We start from the raw sequence: 11,760 nt of genomic DNA, 5'->3' as shown, positions 1-11,760 counted from the left end.
GCTAACATTGGCCCAATGCTCCTGTTTATTCGTTCTACTTGTCCGTTTGCCTGTGGCGAGCCTGTGGCAATTTTCATGTGTTTAATGTCGTATTCATTCATAAAATCTTCAAATTCGGTAGATGTGAAACAGCTGCCTCTGTCGGATACGATGCATTTTGGTCTACTGTATGCTCTGAAGTAGTCCTTCAGTGCTTTAACTACTTCTTTGGTCTTCGTTGTCTTTGTTGTATATAATCTCACAAACTTTGTAAACCCATCTATAATCAAAGATATGTGTTTATTTGCTCTATTAGCTGCTACTGGCCCATAATGATCAATGTGTAGTAATTCAAAAGGCCGATCTCCTTTCGGTATACTATGTAAAAATCCCTCTGTCTTTCCGGATTTTGGAGAAAATGCGATACATTTAAGACAATTTTCTATGTGTCTAGAACATTTTTCTTTAAGATTCGCAATCAATACGATTTTGAAATGATGTCCATCATTTTGTCCCTACCTATGTGTCCAAGCTCATTGTGATATTTGTGCAAAACTTGATCCTCCATGTCTACTGGTACATAGAAAAGTAGTCGATTGTCATTGGTTTTTGTATACGATTCCGTTTCTCATTTCAAATAGATTGTCCTCGGTATGTTCTAAACGTTTACTGATTTTTGAATATTTGCACCTTTCGTCTGACAAATCACTAAATTGTCTTCAAAACTGGTCGTCTCTACTATCAAAATGTTTGTACACCTACTTAAAAGCGTCTACGTGTTGCATTTTTTCGCCACCCTATGAATAAGTTTACAGTCGTAGTCTTGTAATTCCAGCGCCCACCTGGCTATTCTAGGATTTAAATCAATTTTGCTAAGTGTAAGAATTATGAGTTGCAATCCGTAAAATATTAAATGGCTTTCCGTGTAAATAAATTCGAAATCTGCGAAGAGAATAAATGATTGCTAGCGCTTCTAGTTCAAAGCTGTGATATTTACTCTCTTGTTCTGTAGTTCTTTTTGGGAAGTAAAATATCGGGTGCAATTTTCCATCATCTTTCTTTTGTAATAAAACTGCTCCAAAACCGTGAGAGCTTGCGTCACAATGTAATTCGATTTCATCTTTATGACTATAGATAGCTAACACCGGTGCTTCTATCAGTTTTTCTTTGAGCATTAAAAGCAGTCCAACTCGTTTTTACAAATACAAATATAGTGTCTTTTCTCAAAAGATCATAAAGAGGTTTAGCTAACACGGAAAAATTTTGTATGAAACGCCGGAAATAAGAACATAAACCTAAAAACTATGCACTGCATGAACTTTGTCTGGAATCGGGAAATTTTTACTGCTTCAATACCTTTCTCATCCGCTTGAATACCTTCCTTTGTTATCAAAAATCCTAAATATTTTATGCTTGATCTTAAAATTCGCATTTATCCATCCTTAATTCTAACCTATTTTGAACCAGCCTATGTAACACTTCTGTAACGTATTTAAATGCTCTTCCATATCTTTGCTCGCAATCATAATGTCATCCATATATATTATTACTTTATCTTGCTGATGAAGTCATCAAAAATTTTATTCATAAATCGTTGAAACACTGCTGATGCATTTTGATCCCCATTGGCATCCTTTTAAATTCAAATTGTCCTAAAGGTGTGACAAATCATGTATATTTGAATGAAGTTTCTTCTACGTAAACATGGAAGTAGCCATTTTTAAGTCTAATTTTGTGAATATTGCTTTGTTTACTAATTTGTCAAGTCATCAATTAAAGGTAGTGGATAGTTGTCCTTTATTAATACTTTGTTTAGTTTCCGAAAATCTATACATAAACGTAAATCTCCTGTCTTCTTTTTAACTAATACAATTGGCGAGGAAAACTGTGAGTCACTCGGTCTTATTATTCCGTTTTCCATATACTCATCTAACATCTTGAGAAGTTTTTCTTTTCGGTGTATGACAATCGTCTAGGCGAACAACTGAAAGGCTTATCATCTAATATGCTTAATTATATTTTGCTTGTTTTCCGATAATAAATCTTTTGTCGCTTTTAACTATTTTCTCATCCGTAGATACTTCTAGATTCCTTTTTACAATTTCCGCTTCAGCTAATAATTCCATTACAGTTTTTTCATTTAATTTGTCGCCCTTAATAAATTGATCTTCTAACGGTTGTGACTTAGCGTAACTATCTCCTAACAGTTCGTTTTCATTGTTCGTTCTGTTGTCGTTAACATTCTGTGTCCCTAACAGTTGTTTCCTAAAAGTTTGTATTCCTAACAGTGGTTTCCTAACAGTTTGTGTTACTAACAGTGGTTTCCTAACAGTTTGTGTTCCTAACAGTTGTTGCCTAACAGTCGCAGTCGGTCCTTAATAGATTCACTATTTAACATCGGACAGTTAACAGTTTCTGTTCCTAACAGTGGTTGCAAACTAGTTGCTTTCCGTTGACTAAACATACGTGATTGTTCAGAAATCTTTTGCGCCATTTCCTTTTCTTATAACATCAAAATATTTCAGGATCTCTAAATTGAAATTTATGCCGCATGCATGCATGAAATCCCGACCCAACACTGCTTCATAACTCATAGACTCATCGTCGACTATTAGTAATTCAAAACTAAATTTTATTTTTTCTTCAATACAAAACACTTTTTCCAAACGTATTCAATTTACTTTTGTTAATTCCAAGATAGTGATTACTGACTGGTTTATCCAGTGGTATATTTAATGGAAATAATGACTTTTTCAAAAATGAAATAGGGCTTCCTGAGTCTATGATGCATTCTGCAGTGATAAGCAAATTAGGTTGGCTTGAAAATAAATATTAAAGTGTCTTACATAACTGTTGTCGAACCCACACTCTTCTTCATCTTGCATTCTGCTATGAAATGGCCCATCTGTCCGCAAGCATAACATGATCCAGGCTCCTTTTTCGCTTGCGGCATTGCTTGGCAAAATGACCTCTGGAGTTGCAGTTGTGGCATCGCTTGTCGTTGTTCTCGGCTGTCGTCTTAGTACCTCCTCCATCGTCGCTTCGGAAGGCATATATATGTGTGCAAAGGCTTGTAACATCTGCTCTGGATCCCCAAATCTCTGAATGCGCACCTGGTTGCGTAAGTTCAGCGACGTATACCTTCGATGATTCGTTCCAAAAGCTCATCGTTGTCCACCTTAATTGATTGTGCTAAAACGATCTTTTCCTCGAAGTAAGTTGCAAAACGCTCATTCTGTTGCCATTTCTGTTGTTCAAACTTTCGTCGTAGTTCTGCCTTCGAAGCTCCAGTGCCGAATGCTAATATCAATTGATCACAAAGCGTTTGAAAAGGCTCACGCAAGCGAGTTGAATTTGCATGAAGCCAGTGCTGAGCGTTTCCCAATTTCAAGGCCAATAGCATCCGAAGCGACTCCTCATCAAGTTTACACATGGCTCCGACGCTTTTGAGTTGGCTTATCCAACAAGGAGAGGGACATCAACACCTTCGTCCTCTCCATTTAGGTACACTACTTTTCTTGTGAGTTTTCTTTTCAGTTTCAAATTAGTTTGTTTAATTGGCCATAGTTTCCTTGGTTTTGTTTTAGGCATGTATGCCTTTTATTGTATTCGCATGAGGATCGTTCCATGCATATTTGATGAGGACTCTATAATAATTCACCGCAAGCATAGCGATCATCAGTGACAGCAACAACCCCCACATCCCGGAAGAGCTAAGGGTTCAAAGGGTCCCGCTCGGCTGGTGATGATGATCAAGGAGCCGCACACGCAAGTAGAAAAAAGCAGTGTGGCGGCGCGGCGTACTGCAAGTAATTCTGGCACCCAACAAGGGGCTGATATTACAAGAAATTGAATTTGGCCCAACAACGGTGGGACAGTTGTTACAGGAATTTTGGCGCCCAACACGTGGGGCAGGTGCTATTATGGCATTAATTTGCTAGTATTAGCACTGGTCCCAGATTAATAGCAGTTGTACGAAGCTTGAAGGATTTGGAAATCTACTGGAATTCGATTCTGTATTAGCACATGCTGATTGAACTCGACCGTAGCAAATTCTTTTTCCTCTTTCTGTTACATAAAATTTTTTTTGTGATACAGATGATAGCTTGACCAAAGAACTATAATAAGATTTCATAGGTTGTGGAGATTGGAAAAAATTGTTTCAGTTTTTGTTTCAATTCTTCATTAACTTATCGAATTTTATTTTTTTTTTTTTAAGTTTAGTTTGTTTTATTGGATCTTCTCTTTATGAGTCTAACAATAAGGTTGCAAATCTTAAAATAATACAATATCTAACAGTTTGTTTTGAACTGAATAGAGACTACGTGGTCCTAATAATTAGCGCTGGATTGGAAGGTCGTTGCGGCGAAGACGAGAACTGCTGGAAACTCGCGTGAGGGCTCTCGCGAGATGATTTGGATGCACTGATAGCCTATTGTAGTACTTTGTTTTGATATGTGCTATCTCTTCTCTGACGAGTGGTATGCGAAGGTCCCTGTGAATGTTTTCATTCCGAACGTACCACTGTGCCCCGGTGATGGTTCTGAGAATTTTTGATTGAGTTCGTTGCATTATATCCACACTGCTGTTACTGGCATTCCCCCACAACTGGGAGCCGTACATCCAGATTGGTTTCAAGACGGTGTTATATAGGAGTACCTTGTAGTCCAAGCTAAGGGGCGAGCGGCTATTGATAAGCCAGTGGAGGCTGTTGGCTTTGAGCTTTAAATGCGTTCTTTTGGCTTCAATGTGGCTGCGCCAGGTAAGCCGTCTATCGAGGTGTACGCCAAGATATGTTACTTCATTTGCTATCGGAACCACTGTGTTGTTAAGAATAAGTGGAGGGCAGTCTTGTCTGTTAAGAGTGAACGTTACGTGTTTGCATTTTGTTCGTTAACTTTGATTCGCCAGTCGGATAGCCATTTCTCCACTGCCACCAGGTGTGTAGCCAGTTGCGCCGTTGCTTGCTTGGGGCATCTCGAGCGGCTTAGGATCGCTGTGTCATCTGCAAAAGTGGATGTGGTTAGATTCCTGCTCGTTGGGATGTCCGCAGTGTAGATAAGGTAAAGTGTTGGTCCAAGCACGCTGCCTTGAGGAACTCCGGCTCTAATGATGTAGTCATCGGACATGGCTGAATTACATCTTACTGAGAATTTCCTGTTGTATAGGTATGACTTCAGAAGTTTGTGAGTGTTGATTGGGAGCATTTCAGTAATTTTGTGCATTAGACCTTCTAACCATACTCTGTCGAAAGCTTGTGATACGTCCAGAAATATCGCAGTGCAGTACTCCCTTTGTTCGAATGTATTTCGGATTTCTGCGGTTATGCGGTTGACTTGCTCAATGGTTCCGTGTTTTTCTCGAAAACCGAATTGGTGAATCGGGATTTTGTTGTGTGTTCTGAGAAATGGGGTAATGTGTACCAAGAAGCATTTTTCGAAGAGTTTTGATAGACACGTTAGTAAACTAATTGGTCTATACGATGAAGCGATTGTGCGGTCTTTGCCAGGTTTTGGTATCATTATAATGATCGACTTTTTCCATCTCTCTGGGAAGTGTCCGTGTCTCGTTATTGCATTGAAGAGCTGGCAAATAGCTCGAACAGCACAGAGAGGAAGTTCAATAATCATTTTTGGTGATATTAGGTCGCATCCTGGAGATTTATTTGGGTTGAGTTGTTCATTTATGATTTTGAGTAACTCATGTGGCCTAAACACAATAGGTTCATACGTTGATGTGTCAATATCTGATGTTGCTGGCAGTGAGATCCCGTTTGATGATGTGTTGGGCTGAAATACATTTTGAAGATGTTCTGCAAATCTGACGGCTCTTTCTTCGTCGCTTCGAGCCCAGTTGCCTGTGGATGTCCTTATTGGCATTGCAGATTCAATTGGTGCGCAGAGAGATGAGTGTGCTCTCCAAAGTGGGAACTTGGAGCTCATTGGGGATAACTGTTCTATGTAATGTTTTGGGACCTTTCTTCTTCATGACGAAGTGCAGCTGAGAGCCTCCGTGTTGCGTCTTTTAACCTTTGTTTTGCGGATGGTGATCTGTTGGATTGCCATTCTCGCCTTGAGCGTCGCTTTGCTAGAACGAGCTGCTCTATTTCAACGTTCGTGTATCTGTTATTGTACGATGATCTTTGCGTTTGTGGAGTTGATACGCGAGCTGCTGCGACCAAGACGGATTCAAGAGTGTTTGTGGATAAGTTGATATCAGCTTCGTCATTCAAACGTGGATTCAACTCAATGTGCGAACTTATATATTTTTTGTACTTAAGCCAATTGGTTTTATTCGTTGTTAGTCTGAATGGTTTATCTACCGCAACTGGATGTTGATTTAGATGTAGAAGTACAGGCGAGTGATCAGACGATAAATCTGATAAGGAGTTGGCACTTATCAGGTTGCGAGGAATGTTTTTTGTGACTGCAAAATCTATCAAGTCTGGCAGTTTACTAGGATCTGTTGGCCAATATGTAGGTGTCCCAGGTGACACACAGTCTAGCTTGTTGCTTGCTTTTATTATTGCATTGTACAACTGCCTTCCCTTAGGAGTCACAAGTCGGGATCCCCAGTGCGTATGCTTGGCATTGAAGTCTCCTGCTGCTATAAATTGTTCGCTCAGAGAGTTGAAATATTCCATGAATTGGGATTCTGATATTGTGAACCGAGGAGGACAGTATACGGCGGCAAGCTTTAAAGATCGGGAATCCATTTGCACATCTATTGATGTAGCTTGCATGAATTTAGTGGCGAAGCTATTGTGGAAGCAGTGCTTGATGCGATTTCTAATCAGAATCCCAGTGCCTCCATGTGCTTTCCCGTCTGGGTGATTCGTGTTGTAGAATAGGTAGCCTCGAATTTGAAAATTATATTTATTTGTGAGATGAGTTTCTGCGAGTAGCATTACATCGATATGGTTATTATTAAGGAATTGAGTTAGCTCGAGTTTGCGCTGTGAGACGCCGTTGGCGTTCCACAGTGATATACGGAGTGGAGCCATTGATTATTTAGTCTGTTTTGAGCAACAAGCAGCTCAATCAAAACGTTCTGGTTACGCATAAGATCTTGCATAGTTGTCTGCATGAATGACATGAACTCCATCATACTTTGTTGAAGATTACATATCATTGTTTCAAGTTTGTTCGTAGACTGTTCTTCTGGTTGATGAGAGGAAACTGATGATCTTGGATTGGTGGGAGCGGTACTTTTAAGACCCAATTTTAGAGCAGTTGCAAAGCTTGCGGATTTGTCGGTGAACTCATTATTGGCTAAAGATTTAACAGCTGTAGGGGGGAAGACATTACGTGTAGATTTCATAAGTGGTGTATGCGAGTGAGCAGTGGTCACTCTTGGGTGTGTACGATTTTTCAGTTCCTTGTAGACTGGACAGCCCCTGTAGTTTGCTGTATGGTTGCCTCCACAGTTTCCACACTTTTTGCTGCTGGGATCCTCTTTATTTTTTGGGCATTTGTGAGATTCATGAAGGTCTCCACAAGCAACGCATACTGGACGAAGCGTGCAATAAGACCTTGTGTGGCCATATTCCTGACAATTATTACACTGCACCGGTCCGTTTCTTTTATGCGGCTCCTCTACCGTAATTCTGCGGTGTAGTAGGAACTGGAGAGTAAAGATTGGATGCACTTCATTTTTTTTCAGAGGTTTGGATTTGGTTTCGGGTTCAAGTTCTACCTTGAAAAGAGGTTGAGGCTTTCTTTCTCTATTCAAAATGTTAATAACATTTTTACATTAAAACCTTTCTCCGTCAGTGCTCTTGTAACTTCAGCTGGTGTTACTTCCGGCTCAATACCTTTTAGTACTACTTGCTGGCCCTTACTGCTTTTAATTGGTACGTGTAGAAGTTTTTATTATTGTCGTTTAAATACTTCGACAAAATTCTGTAGTTTACTTCCGTATTAGTCTGAACTTTTGTTTCATGAATATTTCCCTTTGTTAATGGAATTATGTGGAAATTGTCTGGTCCTATTAGGTTCAGTATCGAGTTTACGAGAGCATTCGAACTTTTCTCTCGAATGTAAATCGGCGGCGGCTTAGGCTTTTGTTGTCCCCTACGATGTCTTCAGGAGGCATATCATCGGATTTATCTGCCAAAATAGCAAATCTGTTTGCTTCTATGGGCTTCTCTATTGTAGATTGTTTTGAGGTGCCTCGAGTTATTTTAGCAGAGTTACCAAGTCTAGAGTTCTGTGGGCTAAGCTTACGTTTTATTTGTATGTAGCGATCCATACCAGTCTGTACGGCCGAACGTTGTTTTGAGGAGAGCACGCTGGTGTAAGGTGCTGCATTATTTGCTTGCACAGCAGTTTCCGTTATTACAGTAGATGGTATTGCGCGAGCAGTTGATACCATTGTAGTTGTTGTAATAGTTGCCGTTACAGTTGCTAATGACGTCACTGTACTGGTGACCGTGGCTAAGCAGGTAGGCATGAGGGAAGGGTATGGGGTTTTATCCAACGAGAGCGCAGGAGAGCAAGAACGCGCCCTGCCTTGCGATGTTGGATTGAGTTCATTACTCGGGCTTGGGGTTATTGATCGCGGTTGGTTATTTTTTGTTGGGTTTGCGGTCGCGTTGTCTTGCGTTGACACGAATGAGTGGTATGCGTTGTTACGTTGCAAAGAGAGTCGACGCTCGTCTTGCTGACGTTGGAGCACCGTATGAGTGTCGAATTCACTCATAGCCTAATGTTTTTGATTTTCTTGTTTTATTTACACAAAAAGTACGAAGTTCATCGCACTAAGCGTCTTTTCGCCCACTGTGTATTTATGTTTGGAGCTTACACTGCACTATGCTTTGTTTTATTTAATTTTCGTTGCACGATAAGAAGACAAAGAAAGCACGTCTGCACTCGCCGACGTTCGCGATCACACTCACCACGTACAATTGAAATTAATTAATTAGCTCTTTGTCTTCGATTGAATTTGTGCTTTATAATTGCATTCAAGGTGAATTTAAATTTTGCTTACTCTTTGGAACTCGAGTATTTGAGCATTTGAATACATCGACCAAGAGAATGGTTGAATTTATTTATTCAGTTTGTGTAGCAATACGAATTATATAGCCTTTTCATGAGCAAGGGTTTTCTGTGAACAATTACGTAAGATTCGCTGTAAAGGTATTTTACTGGAATACAATGTTTTTAGACTTGCAGGGATTGGGTCGAACGGCGTTGATTAAACATAACATTGAAATTGGTGATAGTAAGCCAGTGAAGCAGCGTCACTATCCAGTGAGTCCTGCAGTTGAAAAGTTGATGTTCTCAGAAATTGATCGCATGCTTCAGCTTGGGGTAATTGAACCATCGCAAAGTGCTTGGAGCTCTCAATGCGCATGGTTGTAAAGCCGAACAAGGTTCGATTATGCTTGGATGCTAGAAAGCTAAATGAGGCCACCCGAAAGGATGCTTATCCGTTGCAAAGCATTGAAGGTATCTTCGCTCGACTTCCAAAGGCTAATTTGATTTCTAAGCTAGATCTCAAAGATGCATATTGGCAGATAGAGCTTACCGAAGAAGCGAAACCGTTGACTGCTTTCACTGTTCCAGGTCGATCTTTATACCACTTTACCGTCATGCCCTTTGGTCTTTGCAATGCTCCTTCTACAATGTCGAGATTAATGGATGATTTAATCCCGCCCGATTTACGCCATTGCGTTTTCGGATATCTGGATGATCTCGTTATCGTTTCCGAAGATTTTTCATCTCACCTTGCTGTGTTAATTCACATAGCAGATCAATTTCGAAAGGCAAACCTTACGTTGAACGTTTCTAAAAGTCACTTTTGTGTCACAAAGGTTAATTACTTGGGATATGTGATAAGTAATGGGGAGTAGCAACCGATCCAGAGAAAATATCTTGTGTACTAAACTGGCCTACTCCCAAGAACTTGAAGCAAGTTCGAGGTTTCCTCGGAGTTTGTGGTTGGTACCGAAGATTCATTAAAGATTTTGCTGAAATTTCGTGTCCCATTACCGAAGTGTTGAAAACAAAAATGCTTTAAATGGTCGTTAGAAGCCCAGGAAGCAATGGATAAGTTAAAGACATTGTTAACTACCGCTCCAGTGCTGCAAAATGCAGATTTTTCTCGAAAATTTTTCCTACACTGCGATGCCAGCGATCATGGTATTGGTGCTGTATTAGTGCAACTGTCAGATACAGGAGAGGAACGGCCACTGGCATTTATGTCAAAAATTGTCGAAAGCTCAAAGAAATTACAGCGTTACAGAAAGAGAGTGTCTTGCAGTAATTTTAGCCGTTGAAAAATTTAGATGCTATCTCGAACTACAACCATTCGAAGTAGTGACGGATCATTCGAGTCTCTTATGGCTAATGCGACAGCAGAATGTATCTGGCAGATTGGCTAGATGGATACTTCGTTTACAAGCGTTTAAGTTTACCATTTCGCATCGCAAAGGCAAGGATCACGTTGTTCCAGATGCATTGTCAAGAATTAGTGAAGCAGAGATTGATAGCGTCGAATGGATAGGTCCAGAAATTGATTTAGATTCTCCAGCATTTCTTGAGGCTGAGTACGTAGAACTCAAAGACTTAGTGGACGCGAATACTGAGAAATTCCCTGATTTGAAGGCTGTAGATAAATATGTCTACATTCGCACCGAACACCCATCGGGAAACGCAGTCCAAGATATGGATGTTTGGAAGTTATGGGTGCCGGAGTCATTACGAGTTGCAGCTATTCGGCAAGCGCATGATTGCGTAGTATCTTCTCACGGTGGAATGCAGAAAACTATTGAACGATTGCGAAGGCACTTGTATTGGCCAGGTCTATCTAAACAAGTACGGGAATATGTGCGTGAATGTGATGTTTGCAAAGAAACGAAAGCGCCAAATATGACGTTACGACCTCCAATGGGTCAGCAAAGTATATCGTGTAGGCCTTTTCAAAAGTTATATATTGACATACTTGGTCCTTATCCACGAAGCAAGAAGGGTCATATTGGGCTGCTCATCGTCCTTGATCACTTCAGCCGATACCATTGGCTATGTCCGTTAAAAATTCACAACAGCAGCTGTTAACGAATTTCTTGGAAAACGAATCTTTGCAGAGTTTGGTGTTCCTGAGATCATTGTAAGTGACAATGGATCTCAATTCAAATCGAATGAATTTAAATCATTTTTAACAAAGTTTGGAATAATTCATACTTGCACTGCTTTATATTCGCCTCAAAGCAATGCTGCCGAGAGGGTTAATCGCTCTTTGCTAGCAGCTGTTCGTTCGTATCTTCGAACTGATCAGACAGAGTGGGATACAAACTTGACCCATATTTCTTCAGCTCTACGATCCTCTTTACATCAAGCGATTGGCTGTTCGCCGTATAAAGCTTTATTCGGATTTAATATGATCAACCATGCTGGTGATTACAAGTTACTGAAAAATTATCTGTATTAGAAGAGTCACCCCTGCTGAATCCAAGGGATCAGATACAATTGTTGCGAGAGGATATTAAGCAAAATAGTCGTGCTGCTTATGAGCGTAACGCTACGCAATACAATTTGCGAGCAAAGCCAGTTGCTTTTAAAGAAGGCCAAGAGGTGTTTAAAAGAAACTTTTATTTGAGCAATTTCTCGAACAATTTCAACAAAAGTTAGGTTCACAGTTTACCAAGTGTAGAATAAAGAAGAAAGTAGGTACTGCATACTATATCTTGGAAACCCTACAAGGCAAAGAAATCGGCACATATCACGCCAAGGATTTACGCAGCTAATTCCATCTAATCGTGCCTCGTAGACTCGTTAGATT

This window comes from Drosophila nasuta, unplaced genomic scaffold, assembly GCF_023558535.2.
Source record: "Drosophila nasuta strain 15112-1781.00 unplaced genomic scaffold, ASM2355853v1 ctg19_pilon, whole genome shotgun sequence".
NCBI lineage: Eukaryota > Metazoa > Arthropoda > Insecta > Diptera > Drosophilidae > Drosophila > Drosophila nasuta.
This window is presented reverse-complemented; position numbering follows the sequence as displayed.